The sequence below is a fragment of the Pristiophorus japonicus genome, chromosome 1 (assembly GCF_044704955.1).
Source record: "Pristiophorus japonicus isolate sPriJap1 chromosome 1, sPriJap1.hap1, whole genome shotgun sequence".
In the NCBI taxonomy this organism is placed as follows: domain Eukaryota; kingdom Metazoa; phylum Chordata; class Chondrichthyes; family Pristiophoridae; genus Pristiophorus; species Pristiophorus japonicus.
Genome location: NC_091977.1, coordinates 11,776,863 through 11,802,234, shown reverse-complemented (window position 1 = coordinate 11,802,234; position 25,372 = coordinate 11,776,863). Strand labels below are relative to the sequence as shown.

The 25,372-nt window shown below is 49.2% G+C and overlaps 1 protein-coding gene across 1 annotated transcript in view; it reads right to left on the bottom strand.

Moving 5' to 3' along the window:
• tmem8b (transmembrane protein 8B) overlaps positions 1-25,372 on the bottom strand; it is a 354,968-nt gene that overhangs the window by 213,063 nt on the left and 116,533 nt on the right. The gene's annotated exons all lie outside the window — the stretch shown is intronic.

Here is a 25,372-nt window from a genome sequence, read left to right as displayed (position 1 = left end):
ACAGGGGTGATGGGTGAACGGGACACGGTGCGAGTTAGGACACGGGCTGCCGAGTTTTGGATCACCTCTAGTTTACGTAGAGTAGAATGTGGGAGGCCAGCCAGGAGTGCTTTGGAATAGTCAGGTGTAGAGGTAACAAATAGAAGGATCTATTAATGGGCTGAGATGAAGAGGGGTGGGAAGAGGCTCATGTGGACCATAAATGCCCACACGGATATATTGTGCCGAATGGTCTGTTTCTGTGCCGTATCATTCTATATAAATCTATGTACTGACCAAAGCAAACTTAGGCCCCCCTAAGCTTAGCATCGATGCCCGAGACAAAAAACTGGAGTTCAGAAGAAATGTTTCACAAAAACAGTATGGTGGTGTCGTGGTTATACTGGACCAGCAATGCAAAGAACGTTAGTTCAAATCCAGCTCAGCAGTTTGAGAATTTGAATTCAGTTTTCAATAAAAACATGTAAATAAAAAGCTGGTATCCGTAAAAGTGACCGTGAAGCTGTCGGATTGTCACGACAAAAAAAAACGGTTCACTGATGTTCTTTCGGGAAGCAAACCTGCTGCCCTTACGTGGTCTGGCCTATATGTGACTCCAGTCCTACACCAACGTGGTTGACCCTAAACTGCCTTCGAACTCACAATCTCTGCTGAATGATTATTTGCAACAACTTTTATGTGTCCTTCGGCGCATGTGCGTCATGGACTCCGCCCCCTTTTTGCGCATGCGCGCTCAATCCGGCCGTGCATGTGCAGTGCGACATATGAGGAAGCCGGAAGTGGGGCCAAACAATGAACCGTGTGGAGCTCATCGCTGCTGGAGCTGCTTCGAGGGCTTTTGGATTATCTCCAGGACTTGGCCTAAAATATCACTGCGACTATCTACACCAATATTTTCATGGCCTTCTGTGGGAGAGAAAAAAACCGAGAGAGACAGAGAGACTTGAGGGGGCGGGGGGGGGGGGGGCGAGAGACAGACTGGGGGAGTGAGAGGCTGGGAGAGAGAGAGACTGGGGAGAGAGAGAGAGACTGTGGAGAGAGAAACTGACTGTGGAGAGAGGGAGACAGGTGTACCTAAGAACATAAGAACATAAGAAATATAAACAGGAGTAGGCCATACAGCCCATCGAGCCTGCTCTGCCATTCAATAAGATCATGGCTGATCTGATCATGGACTCAGCTCCACTTCCCTGCCCGCTCTCCATAACCCCTAATTCCCTTATCGTTTAAGAAACTGTCTATTTCTGTCTTAAATTTATTCAATGATCCCAACATCCACAGCTCTCTGAGGCAGCGAATTCCACAGATTTACAATCCTCTGGGGAAAAGAAATTTCTCCTCATCTCTATTTTAAATGGGCGGCCCCTTATTCTAAGATTATGCCCCCGAGTTCTAGTCTCCTTTCTACATCCACCTTGTCAAGCCCTCTCATAATCTTAAACGTTTCGATAAGATCACCTCTCATTCTTCTGAATTCCAATGAGTAAAGGCCCAACCTACTCAACCTTTCCTCATAAATCAACCCCCTCATTCCCGGAATCAACCTAGTGAACCTTCTCTGAACTTCCTCAAAAGCAATAAATATGGAAGCCAAAACTGGGCACAGTACTCCAGGTGTGGCCTCACCAATACCTTATATAGCTGTAACAAGACTTCCCTTCTTTTATACTCCATCCCCTTTGCAATAAAGAGCAAGATACCATTGGCCTTCCTGATCACTTGCTGTACCTGCATACTATCCTTTTGTGTTTCATGCACAAGTACCCCCAGGTCCCAGTGTACTGCGACACTTTGCAATCTTTCTCCATTTAAATATGAACTTGCTCTTTGATTTTTTTTCTGCCAAAGTGCATGACCTCACAATTTCCAACATTATATTCCATCTGAAAAATTTTTGCCCACTGACTTAGCCTGTCTCTGTCCTTTTGCAGATTTTTTGTGTCCTCCTCACACGTTGCTTTTCCTCCCATCTTTGTATCATCAGCAAACTTGGCTACGTTACAATCAGTCCCTTCTTCCAAGTCGTTAATATAGATTGTAAATAGTTGGGGTCCCAGCACTGATCCCTGCGGCACCCCACGAGTTACTGGTTGCCAACCCGAGAATGAACCATTTATCCCAACTCTCTGTATTCTGTTAGTTAGCCAATCCTCTATCCATGCTAATATATTACCCCCAACCCCGTGAACTTTTATCTTGTGCAGTAACCTTTTATGTGGCACTTTGTCAAATGCCTCTGGAAATCCAAATACACCACATCCACTGGTTCCCCTTTATCCACCCTGTTCGTTACATCCTCAAAGAATTCCAGCAAATTTGTGAAACATGAGTGAGAGAGAGAGACTGGGGCAAAGAGAGAGAGAGACTGGGGCAGAGAGAGAGAGAGATAGAGAGACTGGGGGAGAGAGAAAGAGACTGGGGGAGAGAGAGAGAGAGAGCGAGAGAGACTTGGAGTGACAGAGAGACTGCGGGGCGGAGAGGGGAGAGAGAGGGAGAGACTGGGGGGGAGAGAGAGAGTCTGGGTGGAGGTGGAGAGAGAGGTAGAGAGACTGAAGGGGAGAGAGAGAGAGAGAGAGAGAGAGAGAGAGATTGGGGGAGAGAGAGAGAGACTGGGTGGCGAGAGAGAGAGAGAGACTGGGGGAAGAGAGAGAGAGAGACAGAGACTAAAGGGAGAGAGAGAGAGACTGGGGGAGAGAGCGAGAGAAACTGAGGAGATAGAGGGAGACTGGGGAGAGAGAGAGAGAGAGACTGGGGAGAGAGAGAGAGACTGGGAACGAGAGAGAGAGAGAAACTGGGGACGAGAGAGAGAGAGTGACTGGGGATGAGGGAGAGAGAAACTGGTAACGAGAGAGAATGACTGGGAAGAGAGAGAGACTGGGGATGAGTGAGAGAGCGAGATTGGTGAGAGAGAGAATTTTCTTCATGTTTGATCAGGTCTGTCAGACAATTCGAGAGAGGCCCACCCAACCATCTGTTCCTCCAAATGAACTTCTCTCCTGAATTTTTCTACAACAACAACAACTTGTATTTATATAGCGCCTTTAATGTAGTGAAACATCGCAAGGTGCTTCCCAGGAGTATTATGCAATTTAAAAAAATTGACACCAAGCTGCATAAGTAGAAATTAGCGCAGACGACCAAAAGTCTGGTCAAAGAGGTAGGTTTTAAGGAGCATCTTGAAGGAGGAAAGAGGTAGAGAGGCGGAGAGGTTTAGGGAGGGAGTTCCAGAACTTGGGGCCAAGGCAACAGAAGGCATGGCCACCGATGGTTGAGCGATTATAATCAGGAATGCTCAAGAGGAGCACAGAAATCTCGGTGGAAGAGGGGGCGGGCTGGAGAAGATTACAGAGAATAGGAGGGGCGATGCCATGGAGGGATTTGAAAATAAGGATGAGAGTTTTGAAATTGAGGCGTTGCTTAACTGGAAGCCAATGTAGGTCGGCGAGCACAGGGTGATGGGTGACATGGTGCGAGTTAGGACACGGGCTGCCGAGTTTTGGATCACCTCTAGTTTACGTAAGGTAGAATGTGGGAGGTCAGCCAGGAGTGCTTTGGAATAGTCAGGTGTAGAGGTAACAAATAGAAGGATCTGTTAATGGCCTGAGATGAAGAGGGGTGGGAAGAGGCTCGTGTGGACCATAAATGCCCACACGGATATATTGTGCCGAATGGTCTGTTTCTGTGCCGTAACATTCTATATAAATCTATGTACTGACCAAAGCAAACTTAGGCCCCCCTAAGCTTAGCATCAGTGCCCGAGGCAAAAAAACTGGAGTTCAGAAGAAATGTTTGACAAAAACGGTATGGTGGTGTCGTGGTTATACTGGACCAGCAATGCAAAGAACGTGAGTTCAAATCCAGCTCAGCAGTTTGAGAATTTGAATTCAGTTTTCAATAAAAACCTGGAAATAAAAAGCTGGTATCTGTAAAAGTGACCGTGAAACTGTCGGATTGTCGGAAAAAAAACAACCGGTTCACTGATGTCCTTTCGGGAAGCAAACCAGCCGCCCTTACCTGGTCTGGCCTATATGTGACTCCAGTCCTGCACCAACGGGGTTGACCCTAAACTGCCTTCGAACTCACAATCTCTGCCCAGTGATTATTTGCAACAACTTTTATGTGTCCTTCTGCACATGTGCATCATGGACTCCGCCCCCTTTTTGCGCATGCGCGCTCGATCAGGCTGTGCACATGCAGTGCGACATACGAGGAAGCCGGAAATGGGGCCGAATTATGAACCGCTGGAGCTGCTTCTAGGGCTTTTGGATTATCTCCAGGACTTGGCCTAAAATATCGCTGTGATTATCTACACCAATATTTTCATGGCCTTCTGTGGGAGAGAAAAAATCTGAGCTAGTGAGAGACTGAGGGGAGAAACTGGGGGAGAGAGAGACTGGGGGGGAGAGAGAGAGAGAGAGAGAGAGAGACTGGGGGAGAGAGAGAGGGGAGTGGGGAGAGAGACTGGGGGGGGAGGGGAGAAAGACCGGGGGAGAGAGAGAGAGAGAGAGAGAGACTGGGGGAGAGAGAGAGGGGAGTGGGGAGAGAGACTGGGGGGGGGGGAGAAAGACCGGGGGAGAGAGAGAGAGAGAGAGAGAAAGAGACGGTGGGGGAGAGAGACGGTGGGAGAGAGACACTGGGGGAGAGAGAGTGACTGGGGAGAGAGAGACGGGAGAGAAAGAGAGAGATACTGTTGGGAAAGAGAGAGAGACTGGGCAGAGAGATTGACTGGGGAGAGAGATTGACTGGGGAGAGAGATTGACTGGGGAGAGAGATTGACTGGGGAGCGAGAGAGAGAGGGAGACTGGGGAGAGAAAGAGAGGGAGAGGAATTGGGAGAGAGAGACAGAGAACTGGGGCGAGAGAGGGAGAGGCTGAGGCGATTGAGAGAGACTGGGGGGAGAGAGAGAGAGACTGACTGGGGGGAAAGAGAGAGAGAGACTGGGGAGAGAGAGAGAGACTGACTGGGGAGAGAGAGAGAAACTGGGGACAAGAGAGATAGAGAGAGTGACTGGGGAGAGAGAGACTGGGGAGAGAGAGAGAGAGAGAGACTGGGAAGAGAGAGATAGAGAGAGTGACTGGGGAGAGAGAGAGAGACTGGGGAGAGAGAGACTGGGGAGAGAGAGAGAGAGAGAGAGAGACTGGGGACAAGAGAGATAGAGAGAGTGACTGGGGAGAGAGAGACTGGGGAGAGAGAGAGAGAGAGACTGGGGAGAGAGAGAATTTTCTTCATGTTTGATCAGGTCTGTCAGACAATTCGAGAGAGGCCCACCCAACCATCTGTTCCTCCAAATGAACGTCTCTTCTTAATTTTTCTTCAACAACAACAACTTGCATTTATATAGTGCCTTTAACGTAGTGAAACGTCCCAAGACATTGAATTCAGACACAGTTAATTCAGAGACTAGAGTCCTGAACTTCAGGAAAGGTAACTTCGATGTGTATGAGACGTGAGTTGGCTAGGATAGATTGGTGAATGATACTTAAAGGGTTGACGGTGGAAAGACAATGGCAGACATTTAAAGATCACATGGATGAACTTCAACAATTGTACATCCCTGTCTGGAGTAAAAACAGAACGGGGAAGGTGGCTCAACTGTGGCTAACAAGGGAAATTAGGGATAGTGTTAAATCCAAAGAAGAGGCATATAAATTGGCCAGAAAAAGCAGCAAACCTGAGGACTGGGATAATTTTAGAATTCAGCAGAGGAGGACAAAGGGTTTAATTAGGAGGGGGAAAATAGAGTATGAGAGGAAGCTTGCTGGGAACATAAAAACTGACTGCAAGAGCTTCTATCGATATGTGAAGAGAAAAAGATTAGTGAAGACAAACGTAGGTCCCTTGCAGTCAGAATCAGGTGAATTTATAATGGGGAACAAAGAAATGGCAGACCAATTGAACAAATACTTTGGTTCTGTCTTCACTAAGGAAGATACAAATAACCTTCCAGAAATACTAGGGCACCGAGGGTCTAGCGAGAAGGAGGAACTGAAGGAAATCCTTATTAGTCCGGGGCCTGATAGTCTGCATCCCAGAGTACTTAAGGAAGTGGCCCTAGAAATAGTGGATGCATTGGTGTTCATTTTCCAACAGTCAATAGACTCTGGAACAGTTCCTATTGGAGGGTAGCTAATGTAACCCCACTTTTTAAAAAAGGCGGGAGAGAGAAAACATATATAGACTGGTTAGCCTGACATCAGTAGTGGGGAAAATGTTAGAATCAATTATTAAAGATGTAATAGCAGTGCATTTGGAAAGCAGTGACAGGATCGGTCCAAGTCAGCATGGATTTATGAAAGGGAAATCATGCTTGGCAAACCTTTTAGAATTTTTTGAGGATGTAACTAGTAGAGTGGATAAGGGAGAACCAGTGGATGTGGTGTATTTGGACTTTCAAAAGACTTTTGACAAGATCCCACACAAGAGATTAGTGTGCACAATTAAAGCACATGGTATTGGGGGTAAGGTATTGATGTGGATAGAGAACTGGTTGGCAGACAGGAAGCAAAGAGTAGGAATAAACATGTCCTTTTCAGAATTGCAGGCAGTGACTAGTGGGGTACCGCAAGGTTCAGTGCTGGGACCCCAGCTATTTACAATATACATTGATGATTTAGACAAAGGAATTGAATGTAATATCTCCAAGTGTGCAGATGACACTAAACTGGGTGGTGGTGTGAGCTGTGAGGAGGATGCTAGGAGACCACAGAGTGACTTGGTCAGGTTAGGTGAGTGGGTAAATGCATGGCAGATGCAGTATAATGTAGATAAATTTGAGGTTATCCACTTTGGTGGCAAAAACAGGAAGGCAGAATATTATCTGAATGGTGTCAGATTAGGAAAAGGGGAGGTGCAAACAGACCTGGGTGTCACGGTACATCAGTCATTGAAAGTTGGCATGCAGGTACAGCAGGCGGTGAAGAAGGCAAATGGCATGTTGGCCTTCATAGCAAGAGGATCAGTATAGGAGCAGGGAGGTCTTACTGCAGTTGTACAGGGCCTTGGTGAGGCCACACCTGGAATATTGTATACAGTTCAGGTCTCCTAATCTGAGGAAGGACATTCTTGCTATTGAGGGAGTGCAGCGAAGGTTCACCAGATTGATTCCCGGGAGGGCAGGACTGACATATAAAGAAAGACTGGATCGACTAGGCTTATATTGACTGGAATTTAGAAGAATGAGAGGCGATCCCATAGAAACATATAAAATTCTGACGGGATTGGACAGGTTAGATGCAAGAAGAATGTTCCCGATGTTGGGGAAGTCCAGAACCAGGGGTCACAGTCTAAGGGTAAGGGGTAGGACCGAGATGAGGAGAAACTTCTTCACTCAGAGAATTGTGAACCTGTGGAATTCTCTACCACGGAAAGTTGTTGAGGCCAATTCACTAAATATATTCAAAAAGGAGTTAGATGTAGTCCTTACTACTGGGGGGAGGGAGATAGGCACTGGGAAGAGAGTTAGAGAGAGACTGGGGAGAGAGATAGAGAGAGAGAGACTGGGGGGAGAGAGAGACTGACCGAGGGGGAGAGAGAGAGAGAGACTGACTGGGGGGAGAGAGAGCGAGGGGGAGAGTGAGGACAAGAGAGAGAGTGTGACTGGGGAGAGAGAGAGAGGAAGACTGGGGAGAAGGAGAGAGTGACTGGGGAGAGAGAGAGGGAGACTGGGGAGAGAGAGAGAGAGACTGACTGGGGACAAGAGAGAGAGAGTGACTGGGAGAGAGAGAGAGAGAGAGAGAGAGAGAGAGACTGGGGAGAGAGAGCGCGAGGGAGACTGGGGAGAGAGAGAGAGACTGACTGGGGACGAGAGAGAGAGTGACTGGGAGAGAGAGAGCACGAGGGAAACTGGGGAGAGAGAGAGAGACTGACTGGGGACAAGAGAGAGAGAGAGTGACTGGGAGAGAGAGAGAGAGAGACTGGGGAGAGAGAGAGAGACTGACTGGGGACAAGAGCGAGAGAGTGACTGGGAGAGAGAGAGCACGAGGGAGACTGGGGAGAGGGAGAGAGTGACTGGGGAGAGAGAGAGAGGAAGACTGGGGAGAAGGAGAGAGTGACTGGGGAGAGAGAGAAGGAGACTGGGGAGAGAGAGAGAGACTGACTGGGGACAAGAGAGAGAGAGAGTGACTGGGAGAGAGAGAGAGAGAGGGAGAGACTGGGGAGAGAGAGCGCGAGGGAGACTGGGGAGAGAGAGAGAGACTGACTGGGGACAAGAGAGAGAGAGTGACTGGGAGAGAGAGAGCACGAGGGAGACTGGGGAGAGAGAGAGAGACTGACTGGGGACAAGAGAGAGAGAGAGTGACTGGGAGAGAGAGAGAGAGAGAGACTGGGGAGAGAGAGCGCGAGGGAGACTGGGGAGAGAGAGAGAGACTGACTGGGGACAAGAGAGAGAGAGAGTGACTGGGAGAGAGAGAGAGAGAGAGAGAGAGAGAGACTGGGGAGAGAGAGAGAGAGAGAGAGAGAGTGACTGGGAGAGAGAGAGCACGAGGGAGACTGTGGAGAGAGAGAGAGACTGACTGGGGACAAGAGAGAGAGAGTGACTGGGAGAGAGAGAGAGAGAGAGAGACTGGGGAGAGAGAGCGAGAGGGAGACTGGGGAGAGAGAGAGAGACTAACTGGGGACAAGAGAGAGAGAGAGTGAATGGGAGAGAGAGAGAGAGAGAGAGAGTGACTGGAGAGAGAGAGCGAGAGGGAGACTGGGGAGAGAGAGACTGACTGGGGACAAGAGAGAGAGAGAGTGACTGGGAGAGAGAGAGAGAGAGAGACTGGGGAGAGAGAGCGCGAGGGAGACTGGGGAGAGAGAGAGAGACTGACTGGGGACAAGAGAGAGAGAGTGACTGGGAGAGAGAGAGCACGAGGGAGACTGGGGAGAGAGAGAGAGACTGACTGGGGACAAGAGAGAGAGAGAGTGACTGGGAGAGAGAGAGAGAGAGAGAGAGACTGGGGAGAGAGAGCGCGAGGGAGACTGGGGAGAGAGAGAGAGAGACTGACTGGGGACAAGAGAGAGAGAGTGACTGGGAGAGAGAGAGAGAGAGAGAGAGAGAGAGAGACTGGGAGAGAGAGAGCACGAGGGAGACTGGGGAGAGAGAGAGAGACTGACTGGGGACAAGAGAGAGAGAGTGACTGGGAGAGAGAGAGAGAGAGAGAGACTGGGGAGAGAGAGCGAGAGGGAGACTGGGGAGAGAGAGAGAGACTAACTGGGGACAAGAGAGAGAGAGAGTGACTGGGAGAGAGAGAGAGAGAGAGACTGGGGAGAGAGAGCGCGAGGGAGACTGGGGAGAGAGAGAGAGACTGACTGGGGACAAGAGAGAGAGAGTGACTGGGAGAGAGAGAGAGAGAGAGAGACTGGGGAGAGAGAGCGAGAGGGAGACTGGGGAGAGAGAGAGAGACTAACTGGGGACAAGAGAGAGAGAGAGTGACTGGGAGAGAGAGAGAGAGAGAGACTGGGGAGAGAGAGCGCGAGGGAGACTGGGGAGAGAGAGAGAGACTGACTGGGGACAAGAGAGAGAGAGTGACTGGGAGAGAGAGAGCACGAGGGAGACTGGGGAGAGAGAGAGAGAGACTGACTGGGGACAAGAGAGAGAGAGAGTGACTGGGAGAGAGAGAGAGAGAGAGACTGGGGAGAGAGAGCGCGAGGGAGACTGGGGAGAGAGAGAGAGAGACTGACTGGGGACAAGAGAGAGAGAGAGTGACTGGGAGAGAGAGAGAGAGAGAGAGAGAGAGAGAGTGACTGGGAGAGAGAGAGCACGAGGGAGACTGGGGAGAGAGAGAGAGACTGACTGGGGACAAGAGAGAGAGAGTGACTGGGAGAGAGAGAGAGAGAGAGAGACTGGGGAGAGAGAGCGAGAGGGAGACTGGGGAGAGAGAGAGAGACTAACTGGGGACAAGAGAGAGAGAGAGTGAATGGGAGAGAGAGAGAGAGAGAGAGAGAGAGAGAGAGAGAGAGACTGGGGAGAGAGAGCGAGAGGGAGACTGGGGAGAGAGCGAGAGACTGACTGGGGACAAGAGAGAGAGAGAGTGAATGGGAGAGAGAGAGAGAGAGAGAGAGAGAGACTGGGGAGAGAGAGTGAGAGGGAGACTGGGGAGAGAGAGAGAGACTGACTGGGGACAAGAGAGAGAGAGAGTGAATGGGAGAGAGAGAGAGAGAGAGAGAGAGAGTGACTGGGAGAGAGAGAGAGCACGAGGGAGACTGGGGAGAGAGAGAGAGACTGACTGGGGACAAGAGAGAGAGAGTGACTGGGAGAGAGAGAGAGAGAGAGAGAGAGAGAGTGACTGGGAGAGAGAGAGCACGAGGGAGACTGGGGAGAGAGAGAGAGACTGACTGGGGAGAAGAGAGAGAGAGTGACTGGGAGAGAGAGAGAGAGACTGGGGAGAGAGAGCGAGAGGGAGACTGGGGAGAGAGAGAGAGACTGACTGGGGACAAGAGAGAGAGAGTGAATGGGAGAGAGAGAGAGAGAGAGAGAGTGACTGGAGAGAGAGAGCGAGAGGGAGACTGGGGAGAGAGAGACTGACTGGGGACAAGAGAGAGAGAGAGTGACTGGGAGAGAGAGAGAGAGAGAGAGACTGGGGAGAGAGAGCGCGAGGGAGACTGGGGAGAGAGAGAGAGACTGACTGGGGACAAGAGAGAGAGAGTGACTGGGAGAGAGAGAGCACGAGGGAGACTGGGGAGAGAGAGAGAGACTGACTGGGGACAAGAGAGAGAGAGAGTGACTGGGAGAGAGAGAGAGAGAGAGAGAGAGAGACTGGGGAGAGAGAGCGCGAGGGAGACTGGGGAGAGAGAGAGAGAGACTGACTGGGGACAAGAGAGAGAGAGTGACTGGGAGAGAGAGAGAGAGAGAGAGAGAGAGAGAGTGACTGGGAGAGAGAGAGCACGAGGGAGACTGGGGAGAGAGAGAGAGACTGACTGGGGACAAGAGAGAGAGAGTGACTGGGAGAGAGAGAGAGAGAGAGAGACTGGGGAGAGAGAGCGAGAGGGAGACTGGGGAGAGAGAGAGGGACTAACTGGGGACAAGAGAGAGAGAGAGTGAATGGGAGAGAGAGAGAGAGAGAGAGACTGGGGAGAGAGAGCGAGAGGGAGACTGGGGAGAGAGCGAGAGACTGACTGGGGACAAGAGAGAGAGAGAGTGAATGGGAGAGAGAGAGAGAGAGAGAGAGAGACTGGGGAGAGAGAGTGAGAGGGAGACTGGGGAGAGAGAGAGAGACTGACTGGGGACAAGAGAGAGAGAGAGTGAATGGGAGAGAGAGAGAGAGAGAGAGAGAGAGTGACTGGGAGAGAGAGAGAGCACGAGGGAGACTGGGGAGAGAGAGAGAGACTGACTGGGGACAAGAGAGAGAGAGTGACTGGGAGAGAGAGAGAGAGAGAGAGAGAGAGTGACTGGGAGAGAGAGAGCACGAGGGAGACTGGGGAGAGAGAGAGAGACTGACTGGGGAGAAGAGAGAGAGAGTGACTGGGAGAGAGAGAGAGAGACTGGGGAGAGAGAGCGAGAGGGAGACTGGGGAGAGAGAGAGAGACTGACTGGGGACAAGAGAGAGAGAGAGAGTGACTGGGAGAGAGAGAGGGAGACTGGGGAGAGAGAGCGCGAGGGAGACTGGGGAGAGAGAGAGAGACTGACTGGGGACGAGAGAGACAGTGACTAGGGAGAGAGAGAGAGAGAGAGAGGGAGACTGGGGACAAGAGAGAGAGAGAGAGAGTGACTGGGGACGAGAGAAAGAGAGAGACTGGGAAGCGAGAGAATTTTCATGTTTGATCAGGTCTGTCAGACAATTCGAGAGAGGCCCACCCAACCATCTGTTCCTCCAAATGAACGTCTCTCCTGAATTTTTCTACAACAACAACAACTTGTATTTATATAGCGCCTTTAACGTAGTGAAATGTCCCAAGGCGCTTCACAGGAGTAATATGCAATTTTACAAAATTGACACCAAGCTGCATAAGTAGAAATTAGCGCAGATGACCAAAAGTCTGGTCAAAGAGGTAGATTTTAAGGAGCATCTTGAAGGAGGAAAGAGAGGTAGAGAGGCGGAGAGGTTTAGGCAGGGAGTTCCGGAGCTTGGGGCCGAGGCAACAGAAGGCACGGCCACCGATGTTTGAGCAATTTTAATCAGAGATGCTCAAGAGGGCAGAATTAGAGGAGCACAGAGATCTCGGAGGCGGGGAGGGGGGGAGCTTGGATAGAGAATTAGCTGGCGAACAGAAAGCAGAGAGTCGGGATAAATGAGTCCTTTTCCGGTTGGAAATCGGTGGTTAGTGGTGTGCCACAGGGGATCAGTACTGGGACCACAACTGTTTACAATATACATAGATGACCTGGAAGAGGGGACAGAGTGTAGTGCAACAAAATTTGCAGATGACACTAAGATTAGTGGGAAAGCGGGTTGTGTAGAGGACTCAGAGAGGCTGCAAGGAGATTTAGATAGGTTAAGCGAATGGGCTAAGGTTTGGCAGATGGAATACAATGTCGGAAAGTGTGAGGTCATCCACCTTGGGAAAAAAGGGAATATTATTTGAACGGGGAGAAATTACAACATGCTGCGGTGCAGAGGGACCTGGGGGTCTTTGTGCATGAATCCCAAAAGGTTAGTTTGCAGGTGCAGCAGGTAATCAGGAAGGTGAATGGAATGTTGGCCTTCATTGCGAGAGGGATGGAGTACAAAAGCAGGGAGGTGTTGCTGCAACTGTATAGGTATTGGTGAGGCTGCACCTGGAGTACTGCGTGCAGTTTTGGTCACCTTACTTAAGGAAGGATATACTAGCTTTGGAAGGGGTACAGAGACGATTCACTGGGCTGATTCCGGAAATGAGGGGGTTACCTTATGATGATAGATTGAGTAGACTGGGTCTTTACTCCTTGGAGTTCAGAAGGATGAGGGGTGATCTTATAGAAACATTTAAAATAATGAAAGGGATAGACAAGATAAAGGCAGAGAGGTTGTTTCCATTGGTGGGGGAGACTAGAAATAGGGGATCAGCCTCAAAATACGGAGGAGCCAATTTAAAACCGAGTTGAGAAGGAATTTCTTCTCCAAGAGGGTTGTGAATCTGTGGAATTCTCTGCCCAAGGAAGCAGTTGAGACTGGCTCATTGAATGTTTTCAAGTCAAAGATAGATAGATTTTTAAGCAATAAGGGAATTAAGGGTTATGGGGAGAGGGCGGGTAAGTGGAGCTGAGTCCACGACCAGATCAGCCATGATCTTATTGAATGGCGGAGCAGGCTCGAGGGGCTAGATGGCCTACTCCTGTTCCTAATTCTTATGTTCTTATAGAAACATAGAAACATAGAAAATAGGTGCAGGAGTAGGCCATTCGGCCCTTCTAGCCTGCACCGCCATTCAATGAGTTCATGGCTGAACATTCAACTTCAGTACCCCATTCCTGCTTTCTCGCCATACCCCTTGATCCCCATAGTAGTAAGGACCTCATCTAACTCCTTTTTGAATATATTTAGTGAATTGGCCTCAACAACTTTCTGTGGTAGAGAATTCCACAGGTTCACCAATCTCTGGGTGAAGAAGTTCCTCCGCATCTCGGTCCTAAATGGCTTACCCCTTATCCTTAGACTGTGACCTCTGGTTCTGGACTTCCCCAACATTGGGAACATTCTTCCTGCATCTAACCTGTCTAACCCCGTCAGAATTTTATATGTTTCTATGAGGTCCCCTCTCATTCTTCTGAACTCCAGTGAATACAAGCCCAGTTGATCCAGTCTTTCTTGATAGCTCAGTCCCGCCATCCCGGGAATCAGTCTGGTGAACCTTCGCTGCACTCCCTCAATAGCAAGAGACCAAAACTGTACACAATACTCCAGGTGTGGCCTCACCAATACCTTATATAGCTGTAACAAGACTTCCCTTCTTTTATACTCCATCCCCTTTGCAATAAAGGCCAAGATACCATTGGCCTTCCTGATCACTTGCTGTACCTGCATACTATCCTTTGTGTTTCATGCACAAGTACCCCCAGGTCCCGCTGTACTGCAGCACTTTGCAATCTTTCTCCATTTAAATAATTACTTGCTCTTTGATTTTTTTTTCTGCCAAAGTGCATGACCTCACACTTTCCGACATTATACTCCATCTGTCAAATTTTTGCCCACTCACTTAGCCTGTCTATGTCCTTTTGCAAATTTTTAATGTCCTCCTCACACTTTTTTTTCCTCCCATCTTTGTATCATCAGCAAACTTGGCTACATTACACTCAGTCCCTTCTTCCAAATCATTAATATAGATTGTAAATATGGGGTCCCAGCACTGATCCCTGCGGCACCCCACGAGTTACTGGCTGCCAACCAGAGAATGAACCATTTATCCCAACTCTCTGTTTTCTATTAGTTAGCCAATCCTCTATCCATGCTAATATATTACCCCCAACCCCATGAACTTTTATCTTGTGCAGTAACCAGGGGTCACAGTCGAAGGATAAGGGGTAAGCCATTTAGGACCGAGATGAGGAGAAACGTCTTCACCCAGAGAATTCTCTACCACAGAAAGTTGTTGAGGTCAATCAACTAAATATATTCAAAAAGGAGTTAGATGTAGTCCTTACTACTAGGGGGATCAAGAAGTTTGGCGAGAAAGCAGGAATGGGGTACTGAAGTTGCATGTTCAGCCATGAACTCATTGAATGGTGGTGCAGGCTCGAAGGGCCGAATGGCCTACTCCTGCACCTATTTTCTATGTCTATGTCTATGTCTATTCTTCTGGGTGAAGACGTTTCTCCTCATCTCGGTCCTAAATGGCTTACCCCTTATCCTTCGACTGTGACCCCTGGTTCTGGACTTTCAAATGCCTTCTGGAAGTCCAAATACACCACATCCACTGGTTCCCCTTTATCCACCCTGTTCTTTACATTCTCAAAAAATTCCACAAATTTGTCAAACATGAGAGAGAGAGGTAGAGAGAGAGAGAGACTGAGGGTGAGAGAGAGACTGGGGGGATGGAGAGAGAGGGAGAGACTGGGGACAGAGAGAGAGAGAAACTGGGGGAAGAGAGAGAGAAAGACTGGGGGAGGAGAGAGAGAGAGAGAGAGACTGGGAGTGAGAGAGAGACTGGGGGGGGGGAGAGAGAGAGAGAGGGACTGGGTGGGAGGGAGAGAGAGAGACTGGGTGGGGAGAGAGAGAGAGACTGAGCGGAGAGAGAGAGAAAGAGAGACTGAGCAGAGAGAGAGAGAGAGAGACTGGGGGGATGGAGATAGAAACTGGGGAGATATAGAGAGCGAGACTTGGGAGAGAGATAGAGAGAGAGACTGGGAAGAGAGAGAGAGACTGACTGGGGGGAGCGAGAGAGAGAGAGTGAGGGAGACTGGGGAGAGAGAGAGAGACTGACTGGGGACAAGAGAGAGAGAGAGTGACTCGGGAGAGAAATAGGGAGACTGGGGAGAGAGAGAGAGTGACTGGGGACAAGAGAGAGTGAGAGTGACTGGGGAGAGAGGGAGAGAGAGACTGGGGAGGGAGAGAGAGAGACAGAGTGTCTGGGGAGAGAGAGAGAGAGAGAGAGAGACACTGGGGAGAGAGAGAGAGAGAGAGAGAGACTGGGGAAAGAGAGAATTTTCTTCATGTTTGATCAGGTCTGTCAGACAATTCGAGAGAGGCCCACCCAACCATCTGTTCCTCCAAATGAACGTCTCTCCTGAATTTTTCTACAACAACACCAACTTGTATTTATATAGCGCCTTTAATGTAGTGAAACGTCCCAAGGTGCTTCACAGGAGTGTTATGTAATTTTAAAAAATTGACACCAAGCTGCATAAGTAGAAATTAGGGCAGACGACCAAAAGTCTGGTCAAAGAGGTAGGTTTTAAGGAGCATCTTGAAGAAGGAAAGAGAGGCAGAGAGGTTTAGGCAGTGAGTTCCAAAGCTTGGGGCCCAGGCAACAGAAGGCATGGCCACCAATGGTTGAGCGATTATAATCAAGGATGCTCAAGAGGGCAGAATTAGAGGAGCACAGAGATCTTGGAAGGGGTGGGGAGGGGAGCTGGAGGGAGATTACAGAGAATAGGAGGGGCGAGTCCATGGAGGGATTTGAAAATAAGGATGAGTTTTGAAACTGAGGCGTTGCTTAACCGGAAGCCAATGTAGGTCGGCGAGCACAGGGGTGATGGATGAGCGGGACATGGTGCGAGTTATGACACGGGCAGCCGAGTTTTGGATCACCTCTAGTTTACGTAAGGTAGAATGTGGGAGGCCAGCCAGGAGTGCTTTGGAATAGTCAGGTGTAGAGGTAACAAATAGAAGGATCTGTTCATGGGCTGAGATGAAGAGGGGTGGGAAGAGGCTCGTGTGGACCATAAATGCCCACACGGATATATTGTGCCGAATGGTCTGTTTCTGTGACGTATCATTCTATATAAATCTATGTACTGACTAAAGCAAACTTAGGCCCCCCTAAGCTTAGCATCGGTGCCCGAGGCAAAAAACTGGAGTTCAGAAGAAATGTTTCACAAAAACGGTATGGTGGTGTCGTGGTTATACTGGACCAGCAATGCAAAGAACGTGAGTTCAAATCCAGCTCGCCAGTTTGAGAATTTAAATTCAGTTTTAAGTAAAAACCTGGAAATAAAAAGCTGGTATCTGTAAAAGTGACCGTGAAGCTGTTGGATTGTCATTAAAGAAAACAACTGGTTCACTGATGTCCTTTCGGGAAGCAAACCAGCCGCCCTTACGTGGTCTGGCCTATATGTGACTCCAGTCCTACAGCAAAATGGTTGACCCTAAACTGCCTCCGAACTCACAATCTCTGCCGAGTGATTACTTTTATGTGTCCTTCTGCGCATGTGCGTCTTGGACTCTGCCCCCTTTTTGCGCATGCGCACTCGATCAGGCCGTGCATGTGCAGTGCGACATACGAGGAAGCCGGAAGTGGGGCCGAACTATGAATCGCTGGAGCTGCTTCTAGGGCTTTTGGATTATCTCCAGGACTTTGCCTAAAATATCGCTGCGCCTATCTAACCAATATTTTCTGGGCATTCTGTGGGAGAGAAAAAAATCGGAGGGAGAGAGAGAGACTGGGGGGGAGAGAGAGTCACGGAGCGAGTGGGGGGAGGGTGTGAGAGAGATTCAGAGCGAGATAGAGTAGGGGAGAGAGAGAGAGAGATGGTGGATAGAGAGACTGGGGGGTCAGAGAGAGAGAGAGACTGGGGAGGACAGAGAGAGAGAGAGGCTGGGGGGTGAGAGAGACAGGGGCGGGAGAGGGAGAGATTGGGGGTGAGAGAGACTGGGGGACAGAGGGAGAGAGAGAGAGACTGGGGGGACAGAGAGAGAAAGGCTGGGGGGGGGAGGGAGAGACTGGGGACACAGAGAGAGAGAGAGAGAGAGAGACTGGGGGGTTGAGAGAGAGAGTCTGCGGGGGGGAGGGAGAGACTGGGGGGGGGGGTGAAGAGAGAGAGAGAGAGAGAGACTGGGGGATGAGAGAGAGAGATACTGGGGGGGAGGGAGAGACTGGCGGGGGGAGAAAGAGAGAGAGAGAGAGAGAGAGAGACTGGGGGAGAGAGAGAGAGCGAGAGAGACTGTGGAAGAGGGGAGAAAGAGGACGGGGGAGAGAGAGAGCGCGAGACTGGGGAGAGTGGAGAGAGGGGACGAGGGAGAGGGGATCAGAGGGGAGAGAGAGAGAGAGGGAATTCAGGGAAGACGAATCACATTCTTACAACCGAACCCCCTTCACCCCCGCACCACATTTTCTCTCTCCTCACCATACACCTGGCTGATTTCTCGGAAAGCTCATGCGTGTGTGGCAAGTGACATCATTGGAATGGATGAAATCCAAAAGTCACGACACTGTCGCTATTCACTTCATACCCAATAAACCTGTTAACAATTTGTGACCCACACACAATGCCCCATCTATGGCGCGGTGCGGTGGGGGAGGAGTAAGGTCAGGAACTTGGGCTATGATGGAGTAAGAACATGGGCGAGGTAGATCAGGAACCTGGGCTAAGGGGTAAGCAACTTAGGCTCGGATGAGGTCAGGAACTTGGGCTGCGGGGGTGGCGGCGGATAAGGAACTTGGGCTGGGGGGGGATAAGGAACTTGGGCTGGGGGGGGATAAGGAACTTGGGCTGGGGGGGAGATCAGGAACTTGGGCTGGGGAAGGGTCAGGAACTTGGGCTGGGGAGGGATAAGGACCTTGGGCTGGGGGAGGATAAGGAACTTGGGCTGGGGGGGAGATCAGGAACTTGGGCTGGGGAAGGGTCAGGATCTTGGGCTAGGGGGGGATAAGGAACTTGGGCTGGGGGGGGAATAAGGAACTTGGGCTGGGGGGGATAAGGAACTTGGGCTGGGGGGGGTCAGGAACTTGGGCTGGGGAAGGGTCAGGAACTTGGGCTGGGGGGGGATAAGGAACTTGGGCTGGGGGGGGATAAGGAACTTGGGCTGGGGGGGGATAAGGAACTTGGGCTGGGGGGTCAGGAACTTGGGCTGGGGGGGGATAAGGAACTTAGGCTGGGGGGGGATAAGGAACTTAGACTGGGGAGGGGTCAGGAACTTGGGCTGGGGGGGGATAAGGAACTTGGGCTGGGGGGGGATAAGGAACTTGGGCTGGGGGGGTCAGGAACTTGGGCTGGGGGGGATAAGGAACTTGGACTGGGGAGGGGTCAGGAACTTGGGCTGGGGGGGGGGGAATAAGGAATTTGGCTGGGGGGGGATAAGGAACTTGGGCTGGGGGGGGATAAGGAACTTGGGCTGGGGAGGGGTCAGGAACTTGGGCTGGGATGGGGCAGAAGCTGGGCTGGCAGGGCAGGGGCAAGAACTTGGGCTCGGAGGGGGAACTCTCTCCTGTCTGGAGTCAACAGTCAGAATGGCTCAAACTACACTTTGCAAAGTCACTGATTACGTGGGCAGGGCGGTTCTCATTGCACATTCCAGAGAAACTGCTGGGTTTGTCCTATCCTCCAAGGGGATCAATCAGCAATCAGGTCATGTGATCAAGGAGACCTAATCAGAGCATTTTACTGTCGCAAATTGATGCGCCTTAATAGTCCAGGCCTCTATTAAACACTGCATTACCGCACCACATGTTCGGTGCTGTCTATGGCGGTCATGAAAAAGCAGCCGTATTGCAACAGTAACTCAAAATCTGGCGGTTTCTGTGGCCTCTCAGTGAGACATGGTCTAGATATTAAAGGTCAGCCTTTGCTTGTCAGCCTCCCCGACAATTATCTGGGCCAGATCTCCACCTGGGGCAGTCACTCAACAATTACCGGATGCTCCAAGTCGACAATCTAATAGCTGATCATTAAAACTGCCCCACAGCCACTGCAGTGACTCAGCCTGTTTGGTTGCTGCTATTTCTCCCCATGTGGAGTGGGAAGGGTGGGTAGTTAAGGATAAAACATAGAAACGTAGAAAATAGGTGCAGGAGTAGGCCATTCGGCCCTTTGAGCCTGCACCACCATTCAGTGGCTGATCATGCAACTTCAGTACCCCTTTCCTGCTTTCTCTCCATACCCCTTGATCCCTTTAGCAGTAAGGGCCACATCTAACTCCCTTTTGAATATATGTCATGAACTGACCACAACAACTTTCTGTGGTAGAGAATTCCACATGTTCACAATTCTCTGAGTGAAGAAGTTTCTCCTCATCTCGTTCCTAAATGGCATACCCCTTATCTTTAGACTGTGACCCCTGGTTCTGGACTTCCCCAACATCGGGAACATTCTTCCTGCATCTAACCTGTCCAATCCCATCAGAATTTTATATGTTTCTATGAGATCCCCTCTCATTCTTCTAAATTCCAGTGAATATAAGCCTAGTCGATCCAATCTTTCTTCATATGCCAGTCCTGCCATCCCGGGAATCAGTCTGGTGAACCTTCGCTGCACTCCCTCAATAGCAAGAATGTCCTTCCTCAGATTAGGAGACCAAAACTGAACACAATACTCAAGGTGTGGTCTCACCAAGGCCCTGTACAACTGCAGTAAGACCTCCCTGCCCCTATACTCAAATCCCCTAGCTATGAAGGCCAGCATGCCATTTGCTTTCTTTACAGCCTGCTGTAAAGAAATGACTGATGACTGATGTACCATGACACCCAGGTCTTGTTGCACCTCCCCTTTTACTAATCTGTCACCATTCAGATAATATTCTGCCTTCCTGTTTTTGCCAAAAGTGAGTAACCTCACATTTATCCACATTATACTGCATCTGTCATGCATTTGTCCATTCACCAAACCTGTCCAAGTCACCCTGCAGCCTCCTAGCATCCTCCTCACAGCTCACACTGCCACCCAGCCGAGTGTCATCTGTAAACTTGGAGATATTACATTCAATTCCTTCGTCTAATTCATTAATGTATATTGTAAATAGCTGGGGTCCCAGCACTGAACCGTGCGGTAACCCACTAGTCACTGCCTGCCATTCTGAAAAGGACCTGGTTATTCCCACTCTTTGCTTTCCATCTGCCAAACAGTTCTCTATCCACGTCAGTACATTACCCCCAATACCATGTGCCTTAATTTTGCACACTAATCTCTTGTGTGGGCCTTGTCAAAAGCCTTTTGAAAGTCCAAATACACCACATCCGCTGGTTCTCCCTTATCCAATCTACTAGTTACATCCTCAAAAAACTCTAGAAGATTTGTCAAGCATGATTTCCCTTTCATTAATCCATGCTGACTTGGACCGATCCCGTCACTGCTTTCCAAATGTTCTGCTATTATGGGCCCAAGTTTCCACATGATTCGCGCCTGATTTTTAGGAGCAACTGGTGGAGAACGGACTATCTTAGAAATCGCAATTCTCCACATTTTTTTTCTGCAGTTCTAGTCAGGTAGAACAGTTCTACTTTAGAACAGAATTTTTTCTTCAAAAGGGGGCGTGTCCGGACACTGACGCCTGATTTCAAAGTTTCCACAGTGAAAACGTACTCCAAACTAAAGTAGAATGGAGCAAGTGAAGATTTTTGTAGAACTGAAAAAACCTGTTCTACACATTAAAAAATCAGGCGCAGGTTACAAATTAGGCTTCCAGAACGAGGTGGGGGGGGGGGAGGGAACTCATTAAATTCTACAATCAATCCTTATTTATACTTCTACAAATATTATACAAATAAATCCAACCTGAATAAACATTTATAAGCAAAGAAAAGATTAAATAAACCATCTTCCTACCTGTCTGAAAGTGCTTCAGCCATCGTTCGAAGGAAACCGCCGTTTGTTGCCGCGCAGGGGAGGGAGGGGAAGGAGACAGCGGCTTGTTGCCGTGGAGGGGAGGGAGGGGAAGGAGACAGCGGCTTGTTGCCGCACAGGGGAGGGAGGGGAAGGAGACAGCGGCTTGTTGCCGTGGAGGGAGGGGAAGGAGACAGCGGCTTGTTGCCGCGGAGGGGAGGGAGGGGAAGGAGACAGTGAGAAGGGTAGCCTCAGTGCTGATGGCAATGTGATTTTATTAAAAAATGTTCAAAAATTAAACAGCAACAAAGAACTACAAAAATGGCCGAGTGCCAATGTTTTTTTTCACACTGAGCATGCGCGAACGTTCCAACGCGCAGCGTTGCCGGCAGGAAAAAAACTAATTTAAATAGTACCCGCCCCCTCCCACTTACAAAATCGGCGTGAGTGTAGGCTCCGCCCCCCTGGGCGCCGCGCCAAACAGACAAGGAGCTGCAAAGCGCTCCAGAATAGCGTGTTTTTTTTCTGGCGCCGTTTTAGGCGCGAAAAACGGGCGCCCAGCTCGGAGGGGCGCCCGTTTTTTATCCTGTGGAAACTTGGGCCCCTGATCTTTAATAATTGATTCCTGCATTTTCCCCACCACTGATGTCAGGCTAACAGGTCTATAATTCCCTGTTTTCTCTCTCCCTCCTTTTTTAAAAAGTGGGGTTACATTAGCTACCCTCCAATCCATAGAAACTGAACCAGAGTCTATAGAGTGTTGGAAAATGACCACCAATGCATCTATTATTTCTAGGGCCACTTCCTTAAGTACTCTGGGATGCAGACTATCAGGCCCTGGGGATTTATCAGACTTCAGTCCCTTCAATTTCCCTAACACCATTTCCTGACTAATAAGGATTTCCCTCAGTTCTCCCTTCTCGCTAGACCCTCTGTCCCCTAGTAGTTTTGGCAGGTTATTCTTGTCTTCCTTAGTGAAGACAGAACCAAAGTAATTGTTTAATTGGCTTTTTCTGGCCAATTTATATGCCTCTTCCTTGGATTTAACACTTTTCCTAATTTCCCTTGTTAGCCACGGTTGAGCTACCTTCCCTTTTTTATTCTTACACCACACAGGGATGTACAATTGTTGTTGTTCATCCATGTGATATTTAAATGTCTGCCATTGCCTATCCACCATCAACCCTTTATTCGTATCATTCGCCAGTCTATCCTAGCCAATTCACGTCTCATACCGTCAAAGTTTCCTTTTTTTAAGTTCAGGACCCTAGTCGCTGGATTAACTGTGTCACTCTCCAGCTTAATGAAGAATTCTACCATATTATAGTCATTCTTCCCCAAGGGCTTCCGCACGATCGGATTGCTAATTAATCCTCTCTCATTACACAACACCCAGTCTAGGATGGCCTGCTCTCTAGTTGGTTCCTTGACATATTGGTCCAGAAAACTATCCCTTATACACTGCAGGAAATCCTTCTCCATAGTATTGCTACCAGTTTGGTTAGCCCAATCAATATGCAGATTAAAGTCACCCATGATAACTGCTGTACCCTTATTGCACGAGTCCCTAATTTCCTGTTTGATGCCATCCCCAACCTCCTTACTACTTTTTGGTGGTCTGTACACAACTCCCACTAACATTTTCTGCCCTTTGGTGTTTCGCAGCTCTACCCATATAGATTCCACATTATCCAAGCTAATGTCCTTCCTTACTATTGCATTAATCTCCTCTTTAACCAATAACTCTACCCCACCTCCTTTTCCTTCCTGTCTGTCCTTCCTGAATATTGAATACCCTGGATGTTGAGTTCCCAGCCTTGGTTACCTTGGAGCCATGTCTCCGTAATCCCAATTACATCTTATCCATTAACAGCTATCTGTGCAGTTAATTCATCCACCTTATTACGAATGCTCCTCGCATTGACACTCAGAGCCTTCAGGCTTGTTTTTTTAACACTCTTTGTCCTTTTAGAATTATGTTGTAATGTGGCCCATTTTGATTTTTGCCCTTGATTTCTCTGCCCTCCACTCTTGCTTTTCTCCTTCCTACCTTTTGCTTCTGCCCCCTTTTTACTTCTCTCTGCCTCCCTGCATAGATTCCCATCCCCCTGCCTTTTTAGTTTAAACTCTCCCCAACAGCACTAGCAAACACTCCCCCTAGGATATCGGTTCCGGTCCTGCCCAGTTGCAGACCGTCCGGTTTGTACTGGTCCCACCTCCCCCAGAACCGGTTCCAATGTCCCAGGAATTTGAATCCCTCCCCCTTGCACCATTCCTCAAGCCATGTATTCATCTGAGCTATCCTGCAATTCCTACTCTGACTAGCATGTGGCACTGGTAGCAATCCTGAGATTACTACCTTTCAGGTCCTACTTTTTCATTTAGCTCCTAGCTCCCTAAATTCAGCTTGTAGGACCTCATCCCGTTCTTTACCTATATCGTTGGTACCTATATGTACCACAACAGCTGGCTTTTCACCGCCCCCTCCCCCCCCCCCTCCAGAATGCACTGCAGCCACTCCGAGACATCCTTGGCCCTTGCACCAGGGAGGCAACATATACTCCGGGAGTCTCGTTTGCGGGTGCACAAACGCCTATCTATTCCCCTTATAATAGAATCCCTTATCACTATAGCTCTGCCACTCTTTTTCCTGCCCTCCTGTGCAGCAGAGCCATCTCTGGTGCCATGGACTTGGCTGCTGCTACCTTCCCCTGATGAGCCATCTCCCCCAACAGTACCCAAGGTGGTGTATCTGTTTTGGAGAGAGATGACCGCAGGAGACCCCTGCACTATGTTCCTTCCACTGCTCTGCCTGATGGGCACCCATTCCCTATCTGCATGAGTAACCTTTACCTGCGGTGTGACCAACTCACTAAACGTGCTATTCACGACATCTTCAGCATCGCAGATGCTCCAGAGTGAATCCATGCGCAGCTCCAGTGCCACAATGCGGTATGTCAGGAGCTGCAGCTGGATACACTTCCTGCACATGTAGTTATACACTTTGTATTTTAGAATCGCACAGCACAGAAGGAGGCCATTCAGCCCATCGAGCCTGTGCCGGCTCTTTGATTGAGTTAACCAATTAGTCCCACTTTGCCCATAGCTCTGTAAAATTTCTCCTTTTCGAGTATTTATCCAATTTCTTTTTTGAAAGATACCATTGAATCTGCTTCAACCGTCCCCTTCACGCAGCGCATTCCAGATCACAACTTGCTACGTAAAAAGATCTCCCCTCATCTCCCCTCTGGATTGTTGCCAATTATCTTAAATCTGTGTCCTCTGGTGACCAACAATTCTGCTATTTAAAAAAATAGCATATTTTTATAAAATATAGGAAAACTCCATTTAGCAATAGACTCTCCTAAGCCATCGCACCCAGGATCGCAGCATGGAGATATTCGCAGTTTATCATGATAGACATCCTGGAGACATGTACATTGCGGGGGATGGGGGGGCGGTGGGGGGGAGGGGGTTAAAAGTTTAACAAAGAAAACTTACATTTATATAGCGCCTTTCATAACCACCGGACGACTTAAAGTGCTTTCCGCCAATACAGTACTTTTGAAGTGTAGTCACTGTTGTAATGTGAGAAACACGGCAGCCAATTTGCACTCAGCAAGCTCCCACAAACAGCAATGAGATAATGACCAGATAATCTGTTTTTTTTGTTATGTTGATTGAGGGGTAAATATTGGCTGAAACACCAGGGATAACCCCCCTGCTCTTCCTCGAAATAGTGCTGTGGGATCTTTTACATCCACCTGAGAGGGCAGACGTTTAATGTCTTATCCGAAAAACGGCACCTCTGACAGTGCAGCACTCCCTCAGCACTGCATTGGATCATCACCCTTGATTTTTGTGCTCAGGTCCCTGGGGTGGGAACTTGAACCCACGACCTTTTGACTCAGAGGCGAGTGTGCTACCCACTGAGCCACAGCTGACAGTCGAACGTTTTTGTTACACAGGTTGTCTTTGAAGTGTGATAAAAGGAATGCATTGTCTGGCTTTCCGATATAAACAGGACGACATTGAAGTGGCGTGAGGAGAAAGCATTGCTTGTGTGCTGAGATGTAAAGTGCTTGTATAAGGGAATGAGAATCAGTAATGACATCACCCATGAATGGTTTGGTTTGAGGGTAATAAAACGGGTAACGAGTCCTTTTGCTAAAGATACCAGTGGGTAAAGGAAATCTTGTGTAGGGGAAATGGTTCTGAGGTAAACAATTGCAAACGATAGCCTGTTTCCAGAGGATTTGGGAAATAGAAATGTCATTTTGACAT